The sequence below is a fragment of the Limulus polyphemus genome, unplaced genomic scaffold (assembly GCF_000517525.1).
Source record: "Limulus polyphemus unplaced genomic scaffold, Limulus_polyphemus-2.1.2 Scaffold962, whole genome shotgun sequence".
Lineage (NCBI taxonomy): Eukaryota > Metazoa > Arthropoda > Merostomata > Xiphosura > Limulidae > Limulus > Limulus polyphemus.
In genome coordinates, this window is record NW_013666572.1 from 35,087 (window position 1) to 48,770 (window position 13,684).

General features: G+C 31.9%; 1 protein-coding gene across 2 annotated transcripts in view; it reads left to right on the forward strand.

The window, feature by feature from the left end:
- Positions 1-13,684, forward strand: part of LOC106461445 (homeotic protein antennapedia-like) — a 93,982-nt gene that overhangs the window by 32,986 nt on the left and 47,312 nt on the right. The window contains exon 1 of one of the 2 annotated variants that reach the window (XM_022388422.1): positions 6,684-6,751. The exons of the other annotated variant lie outside the window; for it this stretch is intronic. The gene's annotated coding sequence lies outside the window, so the exon portion shown is untranslated. Of the gene's footprint in view, positions 1-6,683; positions 6,752-13,684 lie in introns of those variants that run through there. 2 annotated transcript variants of the gene reach the window in all.

Consider the following 13,684-nt stretch of genomic DNA (forward strand, 5'->3'; position numbering starts at 1 on the left):
TTCAGGCAGTTATTTATAACAGGTAGTTCAGGCAGTTATTTATAACAGGTAGTTCAGGCAGTTATTTATAACAGGTAGTTCAGGCAGTTATTTATAACAGGTAGTTCAGGCAGTTATTTATCAGATAAAAACCCGAGATGTTTTCTTCTGATTAGGAAAGTTAAATATCTGGGGAACATATAATAGGTAGTTCAGGCAGTTATTTATCAGATAAAAACCCGAGATGTTTTCTTCTGAATTCAAAATATCTGGGGAACATATAACAGGTAGTTCAGGCAGTTATTTATCAGATAAAAACCCGAGATGTTTTCTTCTGATTAGGAAAGTTTATATATGTATATATTTACTTTTAAATTTCAACTAGAAAGTAGTGCCCCCCAATGGTACAGCGGTATGTCTGCGGACTTACAACGCTAGAAACCGGGTTTCGATAGCCGTGGTGGGCACAGCACAGATAGCCCTTGTGTAGCTTTGTGCATAATTAAAAACAAACAGAAAGTAGTGTACATATTTCGTTCTGTTGCTTTATTTCTATACAAGACGCCCCCCCAGTGGCACAAAGGTAAGGCTTCGGACTTACAACGCTAGAAACCGGGTTTCGATACCCGTGGTGGGCAGAGCACAGATAGCCCATACAGTATATCATGCATGTAATCACTAAATCGACTTTAATTCTCAAAACACTGTTAACTTATTCCTTCGATACAGTATTGTCTTAACTTTGCTTCGAAGCTTCAATGTTAAATCTCAGTTTAATTTTCTTTAACTTTCTATTACATATAAATATACAACTGTCATGATGGGGGGGGGGGTGATATGCGTAGATTTTGACTGACAACTGAGGCTATGTTATACAGTAACTGAACTTAAAACATAACAGAAACAAGTAATTTTACTATATACTTATAAACATATTTGAAAACGAATTGTGTCGCACATTTCAAAATGACACTTATTTCAGAATTCCATGACAACAAGTGTAATTGTTAACAGTAACAATTCATACTTATTACTTAACCGCCTAGGAAATAAGTCCAAGGTCTTCTTTTTTATTATTATCAGTAGTTCCCGCCAGATGTTGCTGTGCATAATTGAAAGTAAAGAAACGCCTGTAAAAAAAAAAAAAGAACAACATTATGATATAGTAATGGAGCTTATAATCAAAGAGTTAGCAGGAGGAACACCATCACAGTTAATGTCAAGGAATACAAATAATGTTTAATAAAGAATAGACGTGTTAAATTTCAAAATAGATGATTCTCTCTTAATCCTCCTCAGATTTATGTTGCCACGTAATTTAAACAAAGTGATTACAAACACAATGTTAAAACAAATCTTTCAGCTGGACTATTATTATGTTACATATATATATGCATATAATGCTACAAACCAGATACCGTTATGAATTATTTGTAAGATACATGTTTTATAAACTGTAAATTACTGGTTGACTTAATATCAATACTTTTGCTACAATTAATTGTATGTTATCAATACAATCACACAGATCAAATGATCTGCACTATTAGTTGCTATATATATGTAACATTACACAAACGGTTGTTACAATATTAACTTATATGTCACATTACACAAACAGTTGTTACAGTATTAACTTATACAACAGTTGTTACAATATTAACTTATATGTCACGTTACACAAACAGTCGTTACAATATTAACTTACATAATATATGAATAAATATATACTTTTAACTCAAGAATCACATCAACAAAAACAAGGTCTGGACTGTATGGTGATTTATATATTTCTGTAGCTTCATTGATTGTTTTATTACTTTGTATTAAACATTATGAATCTTTCTTAAGCTTAAAACTATAAATAACTTAATGGAACAAATAAATATTGAGACTGTGTGACGAGTTAGGCAAAATTACGTTTATAAATTACCCGCGAAAAAAATGCCATCCGTCATTGTAATAAAATGTATCATTTCTAATAATACCATCCTTTTGTTTGTATTTTCCACCCTTTTATTTCAAAACCTATTGGTATGTGAATACGGTACTTTTCAAAATGTGCCAGAAATTTGATGAACCTTTGCTTTACGCGCCATATTTACGTGCGATTTCGTTAATTTCTACTAGAGACACATATTAACACATTATTAGTTAATTGTTTTTTATTATAAATTAACAAATAAATGAACTAAAGTTTAGACTTAATCGAATTTCATGGAACAGTACAAATACTACTGAACGAGAACCACTGACATTAACTAACACTTTTTATATTATAAAGTCTCTAACAGATGAGCGTTTCATTAGTGACTTTTTTCTCTAGAATAACTTGATGATTTGACTTACCCACAGGAAAGCTTCGTTATAATAAAGAGTTCCTTGCCTTTCCATAAGGACGTTTCTTGATATTTTATAAATTATAATGTTAGATGAAGTATTGAAGCACCTATTTCTGACAAAGTTACAAACATATGAAGCTTAATCCATTGTTTGGAGATAATCAGGAAACTTTAAGGGAAAACGTAATGAAAAAGCTGATATGAAACGATAAACAAGTAACCACAAGATGTGAGAAATAATTGTAAATATTGTATAATAAATACATTTAAAAAAGCAGAAACAGCTCAGTTTTTACCATTTTTCACCATAAAACTTTAACTAGAGTCAGTAACAGTTAATCAAACACATCTTAAACCTAACACCTACGATATCTTTATTACTTTTTTATTAAGTATTCAACTGATCATATATATATATATATACGTGATATACCTAACTCGTATTTTAACAGCAAATAGGGGGTCTTCTAAATAACAAAAGATGTGTTATATATATTTTATTAACTAGCACAGCTTGTTAATACTAGTATCTCTACTCTACTTACCTTATCAAATATTAAAGTAACTTTAAATTGAATTTATTCTTTTTCTGACTTTAGTGACGGTCCCCTTCCAGCTGTGTGTTATCAAAAAATGCCGGCTCCTCCTTAGTTCCAAATAAAAACAAAATAATTCCAGTTAAGGGATATCGTTTAGTTTCATTGTTTCATAAAAAATACTCTTTACTTAAGCCGCCTATCTTACTTTTATTTGAGGAAGTTAATATTTGAATAGAAAATCATGTGTTTTTTTACATAATCCACGATAATATTGTTACTGTTGCTAAGCGCGTTTGGCTCCATGATCAAAAATAATTTTTGTATTAAGAGACTTATTCATTAAGTACTGTTGCTAAGCGCGTTTGGCTCCATGATCAAAAATAATTTTTGTATTAAGAGACTTATTCTTTAAGTACTGTTGCTAAGCGCGTTTGGCTCCATGATCAAAAATAATTTTTGTATTAAGAGACTTATTCATTAAGTACTGTTGCTAAGCGCGTTTGGCTCCATGATCAAAAATAATTTTTGTATTAAGAGACTTATTCATTCAGTATTCGTGAGAATTATCTCAAGTATCGCAGTCTAAAAAAAAAAAAAATTCATTTACTTTTTTTTCTGACTCTGCTGATAAATTACATACGACCACGAAAGTTATTTTTTCATTTTAAATATATTTTTTATTATTGTATACTCAAAATGTAATAAAGTCAATTATCGCAGTTATCGATTTAATTAATCAACTGAACAATACAAAGCTATATTGAATTATCCAACATTTAGACCAAAACATGGAAAACGAAATATCTAAATTTCGTTTCGTATAACGTCTCCTCCCTTTTTCCTCTTGGCGACTGGTACGTCAAGTCCTGAGCTGTTTCTCCTGAGAAATGTGCTTTTTAAATAGGTCACTATCGCAGACACTGGCCTTCAAACACAGGGATTTCTTTGGCAGAGATTTTCGCAAGACATAATTTGATTACACTTTTGCATCTTGCGATTTTGCAGAGACGAGGTCACGCTTTAGATAAAAATTTGTTTATAGAATTTTGATAATACAAAAACGCGTTACAAGATGCAAAAAATATCTTTCAATAGTATTAAATAATATTATATAAAATAGTATTTAAATAGTATTAGTATTTCAAGGTAAAATATAGAAAGCGCATTACAACACGTGAAGAAAGTAATAGTTTTAAGTTCGATAAGAACTAGAAAGAATATCACAGAATGTATTCTAAGAAAACATATATTTTGCGATGACTAACACATCAGACTACACTTTATGCCATTACAACCACAGATACAACCTATAATTGTAACACTTGCAAATAATTCTGTAACATCTACACATTTACGTTCATGATGTCAAAAAAACACGTAGGTTTAAGAAGTCTTGATACAAAATCATAAAAACCTTATAACCAAAGCGCTTTCGAAAGGCGGACCTTTCTTCTTCAGGGGCAAACTGGGAATCAAATATAAAAACCCTATAACCCGAGCTCTTTTGTAAGGTGGACCTTTCTTCTTCAGGAGCAAACTGGGAATCAAATATAAAAACCCTATAACCCGAGCTCTTTTGTAAGGTGGACCTTTCTTCTTCAGGAGCAAACTGGGAATCAAATATAAAACCCTATAACCCGAGCTCTTTCGAAAGGCGGACCTTTCTTCTTCATAAATATTTTATTCTTACTGGCCCTCAGTTCGGAGGTAAAGTAAGTTTATTATATCTTCCTGTAAATGTTTTATTTTCGTTAAGACTAACAGCACATAAAAACGCTTTATTTACTTATAGGGCTTGCAGTTAATCGTATTATGAGTGAAGACAACGTTTGGTGTTCTTTAAACGATTTTATTGAAGTCTTTACTTTAAAATACTAAACTATTTTATTCGCTAATGCAGACTTTTACCAAACATCACGAAATAAAGACTTGTCTATCAATTAACTACAGTTTTAACACGTGATTGTACTGTAGATAGATCACTGTGATAATTTAAAATTCCAATAACTCTCATCCTGCTAATAAATACAGTTTTCAGTGAATAAGAACATTTAAACACTGACGATTATTGGAAATGTATAATACGAACTTTTGCTTGGATAAAAAAATGTATTGCTTATGAGGAAACTGATACAAAAAAACAGCCAAAAGAAACGTTTATTTCTGAAGATATACATAGTTTCTATCATATATATTACTTATTTTAGGTTCGCATATAACAAAGTTAACTTAATGGACTTGTCACCGTTTATACAGAATATTAAATGAAATGATATTATAAGCTTGTATATTAATTCGTATACTATAGTACAGCGCGTGGTATCGGCTTGAGATATGTATTTTTAAAGTGATTTACGTGATTTCCAATAACTTGATTACTATAAAGTTTATTGGTATTTCTGAATTTTTACATGAATGTTAGGACGTTTTATGCACCGGTTATATACTGAAGGATGTTCTATAAACTGTTTATATACTGAAGGATGTTCTGTAAACTGTTTATATACTGAAGGATGTTCTGTAAACTGTTTATATACCGAAGGATGTTCTGTAAACTGCTTATATACTGAAGGATGTTTTGTAAACTGTTTATATACTGAAGGATGTTCTGTAAACTGTTTATATACTGAAGGATGTTCTATAAACTGTTTATATACTGAAGGATGTTCTGTAAACTGTTTATATACTGCAGGATGTTCTGTAAACTGTTTATATACTGCAGGATGTTCTGTAAACTGTTTATATACTGAAGGATGTTCTGTAAACTGTTTATATACTGCAGGATGTTCTGTAAACTGTTTATATACTGCAGGATGTTCAAATGTTCTATAGTCTGTTTATATATACTGAAGGATGTTCAAATGTTCTATAGTCTGTTTATATATACTGAAGGATGTTTAGATGTTCTATGGTCTGTTTATATACTGTAGGATGTTTAGATGTTCTATTGTGTGTATATATACTGTAGGATGTTTAGATGTTCTATAGTCCGTATATATATACTCAGTGATTTCTGTAGTCTGTTTACATATTAATGAATATTATGTACTCTAAGATATATATTTATGTTTATTAGAGGACGATTGTTTATTTAAATTATCGCATGCGTAATACAAATCCACTACGTCAACTTGTGACGACTAAGTCAGTGGTACATTTGTCTATCAACACTATACTTATATTAAAAGTGAAAAGTTTTACGATGACAACAGGGTTGTAAAAAAAATGAAAAGTGAAATGAAAGGCGAGTTTTGCAACACCACTAGTTGAACAGCATGTGTAATGTTGCCGTCTAAAGCAGGAGTGAAACACTGTTGTCCAGGAAACTGTCGCCTGGAATCCGGCCGTGCTATGCAAGAAGGAACAGAGTTTGAAGAGTTGGAATTCCTTAGCAAAGTTACAAAAGGAAGTGCTTCAAAACGAGCGCCTAAGGATGTGAGTTTGATATACGTCCCAATGCAACATATGTCAGAGAAACGCAATATCGCCAAGCGTGCGTCTGTGACGTCCTGGCAGAATTCTGATCGAGTCGGGAAGGAGGAGCGAAGGTGGAGTGGTAGGGTCTCGGAGACTGTTTGATTCACCTCGCATATAACTTAAAGAGAATACCACTGGACAAACCAAGAAGTTTGAAACTTTGAAATCTATGTTCTGTTGGAGACAAATATATATTGCTCAAACAAAATCAGTGTGGATTGTGAAGTTTAAAATAAAACTTCTACACATCTTTATTCCAAGTTGAACTTAGGAAATTCTATTATACGCAATCCTTGGAAGAAACAGTCGGGAAAATAGTGTATTTTATGTAGAGGGAGAGAGAAAATAGACCAGTGAATTATGTCACTTACACCAACAAGCCACGCATGATGATCGACTTCACACTTTCTTAAGGTAGGTAACTAACTCTTTGAGATTTTCCCTCAGCAAAGAACTATTAGTTTTGAGTGCTATCAGATTTGATGAGAACATTAGTCAACTAGAGATTTAAAAGCTGAAAAAACACACACACACACACGCACACACACTAACTCCGCGATAACATCTTAGTCGAACGCATGTCAACAGGTTTTACTGGGGCACGAGTAGACAATATAATGTTATCTCTTTTTTGTTGTTTTTTTATTTTTTTCTGGCCATGAAAATGCATTTTATTCACAGGGTAATCGTACAGAATTGTATAGATTTTTAACTGTAAGAAAAATCACAAATATGACAACACAGGACAGTGAGTAGAAAGACCACCTCTGTATGATCTGTTTCATTCACTATGTGCCCCGCAGAGGAGAAAATGGCCTTCGCAAGGTGCGGTCCTTCTCCTGATAAAGTGTTGCCACATCGTAAGCAGTTTATTTTTAAAGGTGACACGGACAATGGTTGACTGTGATTTATCAAAAGCGCTTGACTTGATTTCGTTTCGATACCAATGAACCTGTGTCCTTCTATACATCTCTACTGCACACACGGTGAAAAGACTAATAGGAGAACTCAATGAGAAACCATTATGGTTCACTGTACACGAAAGAAAATGCTTTTCTGACTGTGACGATGAACAAAAGAGGAAAAACTACTCGTTGAAGAATACAATTTCCCTTAGATATAATATACTATTCCACTACTATTAATCAACCAACAATTGATTTAGTCCTAACGTTCCGGATTTGGTTGAATATATTATTAATAGAACCTCAATATCCCAAATTTAATTAATGATTCGTTAGTATTATAATCTATCCATACATCGTTTCTGATTATAATATGAGAAAAGTTTTGCTTTGTTTAATGTAATAATTCTATTTAACAAGTACTTTAAATCATTCTATGGATGCATATAACTGATTTAAATCAGACCTAACAACTCTGCGTTAACTGAATGGTGGGCAATATTATCAACTACTCTAAATCATAAATACCTTTTGGATTTTGCTTTCGTTGTGTTCAGGGCGAAGCGTATCAATATATATATATATATTTATCTATCAATCTAAGAGATTCAGTCTTAATTCATTACAGTAAATATATTTACCTTCCCATACATTTGCCTTTAATCCTTAGAAGAGCTTTAGATATTAGTGTGATCACTTATGGGGGTATTATACACACATTCCTGTCATTTTTCTGATTCTTGTCTTTTCTTTCTGGCGGACTCCACAGTCTGATAGCATCGCATATTTTATCCTTGATAACGAAACCTACAGGGCAATAGGTCTAGTAATCACCTTGTTACAAACACACTTCTTCTACGACACACGTGTTTTGTGGCCTAATGAGTATATCATGTCAAGTTATGAGTAATAAACCTTTCTACATCATCTAGTGGCTAGGCCAACTCTTAACATTCTCCGATTGGCTCTGACGATCACATTCACCGTTACAAAATGGTTCTTGGTAGGCCCTGTGAGATACTGTGCACGTGAGAGTTAGAAGTGTGGTCGTAAAAATGTTTAGCTACCCAAAAGCTGGATTACTAATTTGTATTTATTGCCACAGCTATTATGATATGCATTCTCGATTCTTTTACCGATAATCATTTACTGTAAAAGAACAAATGTATCCTAGACAGAGTTCTCGAAACATTTATTACAACAATATCATTTCAGAAATGGTAAAAGAAATCATATTATCCTATCTTTCTTCAGTTAAAGAACGGTTTTATCCTATCTTTCTTCAGTTAAAGAACGGTTTTATCCTATCTTCCTTCAGTTAAAGAACGGTTTTGTCCTATCTTTCTTCAGTTAAAGAACGGTTTTATCCTATTTTCCTTCAGTTAAAGAACGGTTTTATCCTATTTTCCTTCAGTTAAAGAACGGTTTTATCCTATTTTCCTTCAGTTAAAGAACGATTTTATCCTATTTTTTCATGAAGGTTTTATTTATTCATTTTGGTTTAATTAACATAAAATTATGTCGGTTGTGAAACAATACAACTTCTACAAACGGTAACCGTGATTACGAAATTATATTTTAATCGTCCTATGCTTCTTTGTATTTAACTTAATAACACATTACATTACGGGGATTTTATCGTCGGAATAGCAACTGGAAGTTACCATAATCGGCTTATCGTCCTTTAGACATTTGACTAAAAATAAAACTACACACGTTGAAAAAAAACACTTAAAACATGCGTGTTTATATGATCTTTATTTAAACTTATTAAGGAGAATGTTATATCCCATAAGACAATTGTTGAAACGGAATATAATTAATGGTATGTTGGCGTTTGTATGAAAACACGAATAAGTATCGAATCACTTTTTCTTCGCTTATGTAAAAACGTGCTTTGAAACTTTGGACGTGGTAAGTAACCACAGAGGTGAACGTATTTGTTCTTGTGTATTTTCAATCTATTTTCTAAAAACCGCTTACAGATAATTCACCCCTACACTCTCTCTTCGCTAAGGTTTAGGATCTACATAGCTGTTTAGAACACACTCAAGTCGCCTATGGAAAGCAAAAATATGCATATTGAAAGTAGATACGTTACGAAAGTAAACGATCCAAAGATGGCGCCTTTAAAATGCATAACGCGGATTTTAGGGAACAGAATTCTTCAAACTATACACTTTATGGGACAACGTGGGTCATAACTATTATCTCACAATGAATGATGTACTAAGTACCACTTAAAACAAACACTATTAGTGTCAAAGTGGTTATTGTTTTATAACCTTTCATAACATTATACGTATTAAAATAATGTGATATCCACTTGTTCGAAACAACGGTATAATAAACAAACACTATTAGTGTCAAAGTGGTTATTGTTTTATAACCTTTCATAACATTATACGTATTAAAATAATGTGATATACACTTGTTCGAAACAACGGTATAATAAACAAACACTATTAGTGTCAAAGTGGTTATTGTTTTATAACCTTTCATAACATTATACGTATTAAAATAATGTGATATACACTTGTTCGAAACAACGGTATAATTTACAACCAAACATTAATGAAATAAACCTATATTTCAGGTTTAATAGTTCATATAATATATGCTTAGCAGTTGAGGCAATCATTACTATGCTTCAATACTAATAAAAATCCAAAAATCGTTTCTCCAGAAATTATGTAAACCTGGACTCCTAACTATTGTTTGCCGAAACAAACATGGACAATAGTCAAGAAAACTAAGTTTATGGGTAAAAACAGTACGATTTCTACCCAAATGTTTGGACCACACCCCCACATGTTATCATTATTTAACCATTATCTGTATTAGATTGATTAAATCGTGTAGTTCTCTACAGTCTGGGGCATTTTAAACAGGCATGTTTAAATAGGCATGTAAATACAAGTTCTAAACATTTTCAGTTTGGGTTTAATATTTTTCGTCACTTTCATTGGTATAACCAGTCCTAGCAAAAACTCCATCTAAACCACCCAAAGTAAACTTGAACATTTGGAATGGGTTTTTATTTAAAATAAAATAACGTGTTGAACAATACAAACAACAACTAATCAGAAAGGGGATAAACAGAAAAATCAACAGAGAATGGCTGACAACAATAATAAAGGAAAAAACTATGACTGGTTAGAAAATGTGGAAAATGAGTTAAATTAAACATGTAAACGAAAAAAAATAAACAACAGAAAAAAAGCAATACTTTTTCATCGCGGTTAAAGGATACGTGTAAACAAGATAATTATTTAAAATTAAGTGTATATAACTTTCATAAATATAATATTTTTATGTTTATATTCTGTATTAAGGAAAAAAAAAAACCTAAACCTATGTTTGATCCTGCGCATCCAAAACTATTTTAGCTTCGAATCTTTTCGATGAAATACTCTCGTTACGGGGGAATGTTACGACGGGTAATATATCTCGGTGGCATAAAAAAGAGGAAGAGCGTTATATTTAAATTATATTTTATATTTCGACACAATTTCACGCTAGAAAAATGATAACAAAGTGCTTTGTATATAGATATTAAAGTGTCGGCACGCGTCTTTTTTTTCCGGGATAAAACGCGTTATCAAAATCTGGTACACTACAACCAGTGGTTCTTTCTTTTTTAATGCTACATTTGAAGTGATACTGAACGGAAATAGGTATACTGGTTTCTCGAAAGATAGCAAGAAGTTTTAATGATATTTTATCTGACTTTTGTTATCGACACTACAAGAATAATGTTGTATTTTCTTAGCTCAATCTAATTCTTATTTTATATGACATACACGCATTACGTGTTTAAACATATGAGTATAGCAGTTTTACGCACTACATGTTTAAACATATGAGTATAGCAGTTTTACGCACTACATGTTTAAACGCTATACTCATATACTCACTTTTAAGACTGATTATCGTACTGTATACAATAGTGTTATCTTTTGTTACTACTCAGTTTTCAGACTAGTTAACGTACTGTATATCATAGTGTTATCTTTTGCTATTACTCAGTTTTAAGACTGATTAACGAACTGTATACCATTGTGTTATCTTTTGCTACTATTCAGTTTTAAGACTGATTAACGTACTGTATGCAATGGTGCTATCATTTGCTACTACTCAGTTTTCAGACTAGTTAACGTACTGTATACAATAGTGTTATCTTTTGCTATTACTCAGTTTTCAGACTAGTTAACGTACTGTATACAATAGTGTTATCTTTTGCTATTACTCAGTTTTCAGACTAGTTAACGTACTGTATACAATAGTGTTATCTTTTGCTATTACTCAGTTTTCAGACTAGTTAACGTACTATATACAATAGTGTTATCTTTTGTTACTACTCAGTTTTCAGACTAGTTAACGTACTGTATACAATAGTGTTATCTTTTGCTATTACTCAGTTTTAAGACTGATTAACGAACTGTATATCATAGTTATGATGTATAATGTTAAAATATTATCAACGTGCTTGTATTTGCTCGAAAGATAAAACAATAAGAGATATGAAGTAGAAACACTTGCCAGTTCTGTACAAAACTAGTAGCAAAAGATAACACTATGGCATACAGTTCGTTAATCAGTCTGAAAACTGATTAGAGACAAAAGACAACAGTGTGGTATATAGTACATTAATCAGTCTGAGAACTGAATAGTGGTAAAAGATAACACTATGGAACGTACAATACGTTAATCAGTCTGAAAACTAGAGACGAATAACAATTCTATGGTATTGAGTACAATAAACAGCCTGAAGACTGAGTAGTAACAAGAGAGAAAACTTATGCAATACGTTGCGGTGGCACATACAAATGGCCGGGGCGTATACTCCCAGTGGTTTTGGAATAATTCACATATTTATGAAGATACCTCAGTAGCAATGAACCACTTGTTTATTACAGAACTTTATAAACTTTACTTTTACTTATATCCGTACATTAATGAGGAACCTAAAGAACATCGCGAATACACCCAGAGCAAATGCGTTTAACACCTTAAGAAGTAGGTTATATTGTAGAAGGCTAACACTGGGAGCCTCAATAGTAAAATAAAATTATGAAAACATTATTAGAGCATTCTCGGTAAGTTTATCTCTGACAACGAAAGTTTCGGAGGATCACGAGTTTTCGCTCATATTGTGGATCTACTTTCTCTGATAAGTGCTTATGTTCAGTTGACAGTATCAAAAACAATACACGGTGGTGACATAGGGTAAGCTGTGTAGGATTTCAACAGTCTTATCTAAGCATATTTTCCCTCTTTTTTTTTCGGGTGTCTAAGCTAAAACTATAAGTTAAATGCGTATATATCCCCATTATTGAATATTACAAGTTAGTGAATTCAAAACGAACATTTCCTTATCACTATAAATCTCCCAGAGTAGCAGAAAAAAAATAGATTTATGCTTTTATTATGCATATCAATGCAATATTAAGACTACTGGATATCAAATTGATATTTCAAACATGTTCTTTTCACCACCAAACATTCGATATTCAATATTGCAGGGTTTTTTTTTGGTTTTTTTTACAATAATTTGTAGAATGAAGTATCTATAAATTTTGTGCATAATTCTGTTGTCATCATAAAACAACTAACCTCATGATTTTTATATCAGCTTAGTAGAGTATATGTATATATATATATATAATTCCACAATACCAATTTCAATCTTATTCAATTTCAAAGAGTGACTGAGCGTACAAAAATACTCGTTAAAACCTACAGAATGATACGTTTATTACATTCACCGCCAGGAAAAGCTATCCATATAAACAATGACAATTTTAGGAACTAATAATGACCGATCATAACAGCTTGATATTATTTTATGCACGATATTATTTTTATTTACAATACATTTATTGCTGCAGTCTCACGTATATATATATTCATAAAAATGTCATTTGAATATGAAAAACAAATTCTATGGAGACTTTGAACTATGAATATCTATGATCGAGTAATCGTCTTTTTCTTTGTGTGTCACGTGCAAATTCTGTACAGTTGAGACTCGGTACGCTGTATTCTTTGAATCAGAATTCACACTATAACTGTATATTTTGTTCTGCTCTTCTTCTTAAAACTGTTTGAAAAAATGCACTTTTCTCTTCTTTACTAGGATCAATACTCTACATTTTCTATAGCAATTTTCTGAATATAAGATGCAGTTTAATTTATTGCAATCGATCTAGTAGCTCAGATGTTTTCTAAGAATAGACGCTTTGTTCACGAACAAAAACAAAACGGAGGCTGTAGTTCTATTGTGAATTGAGACTCTGTGGTAGTAGGAGTATTACGTTCATCTTCAGATTATTAGGTGTACGTGTATCTAAGTTAACTTGTACATACACGTACACATATAATCTGAAGATGAACGTCACTTCACGTAACATGCCTACTAATCCTCCTAAGTTAACTTGTA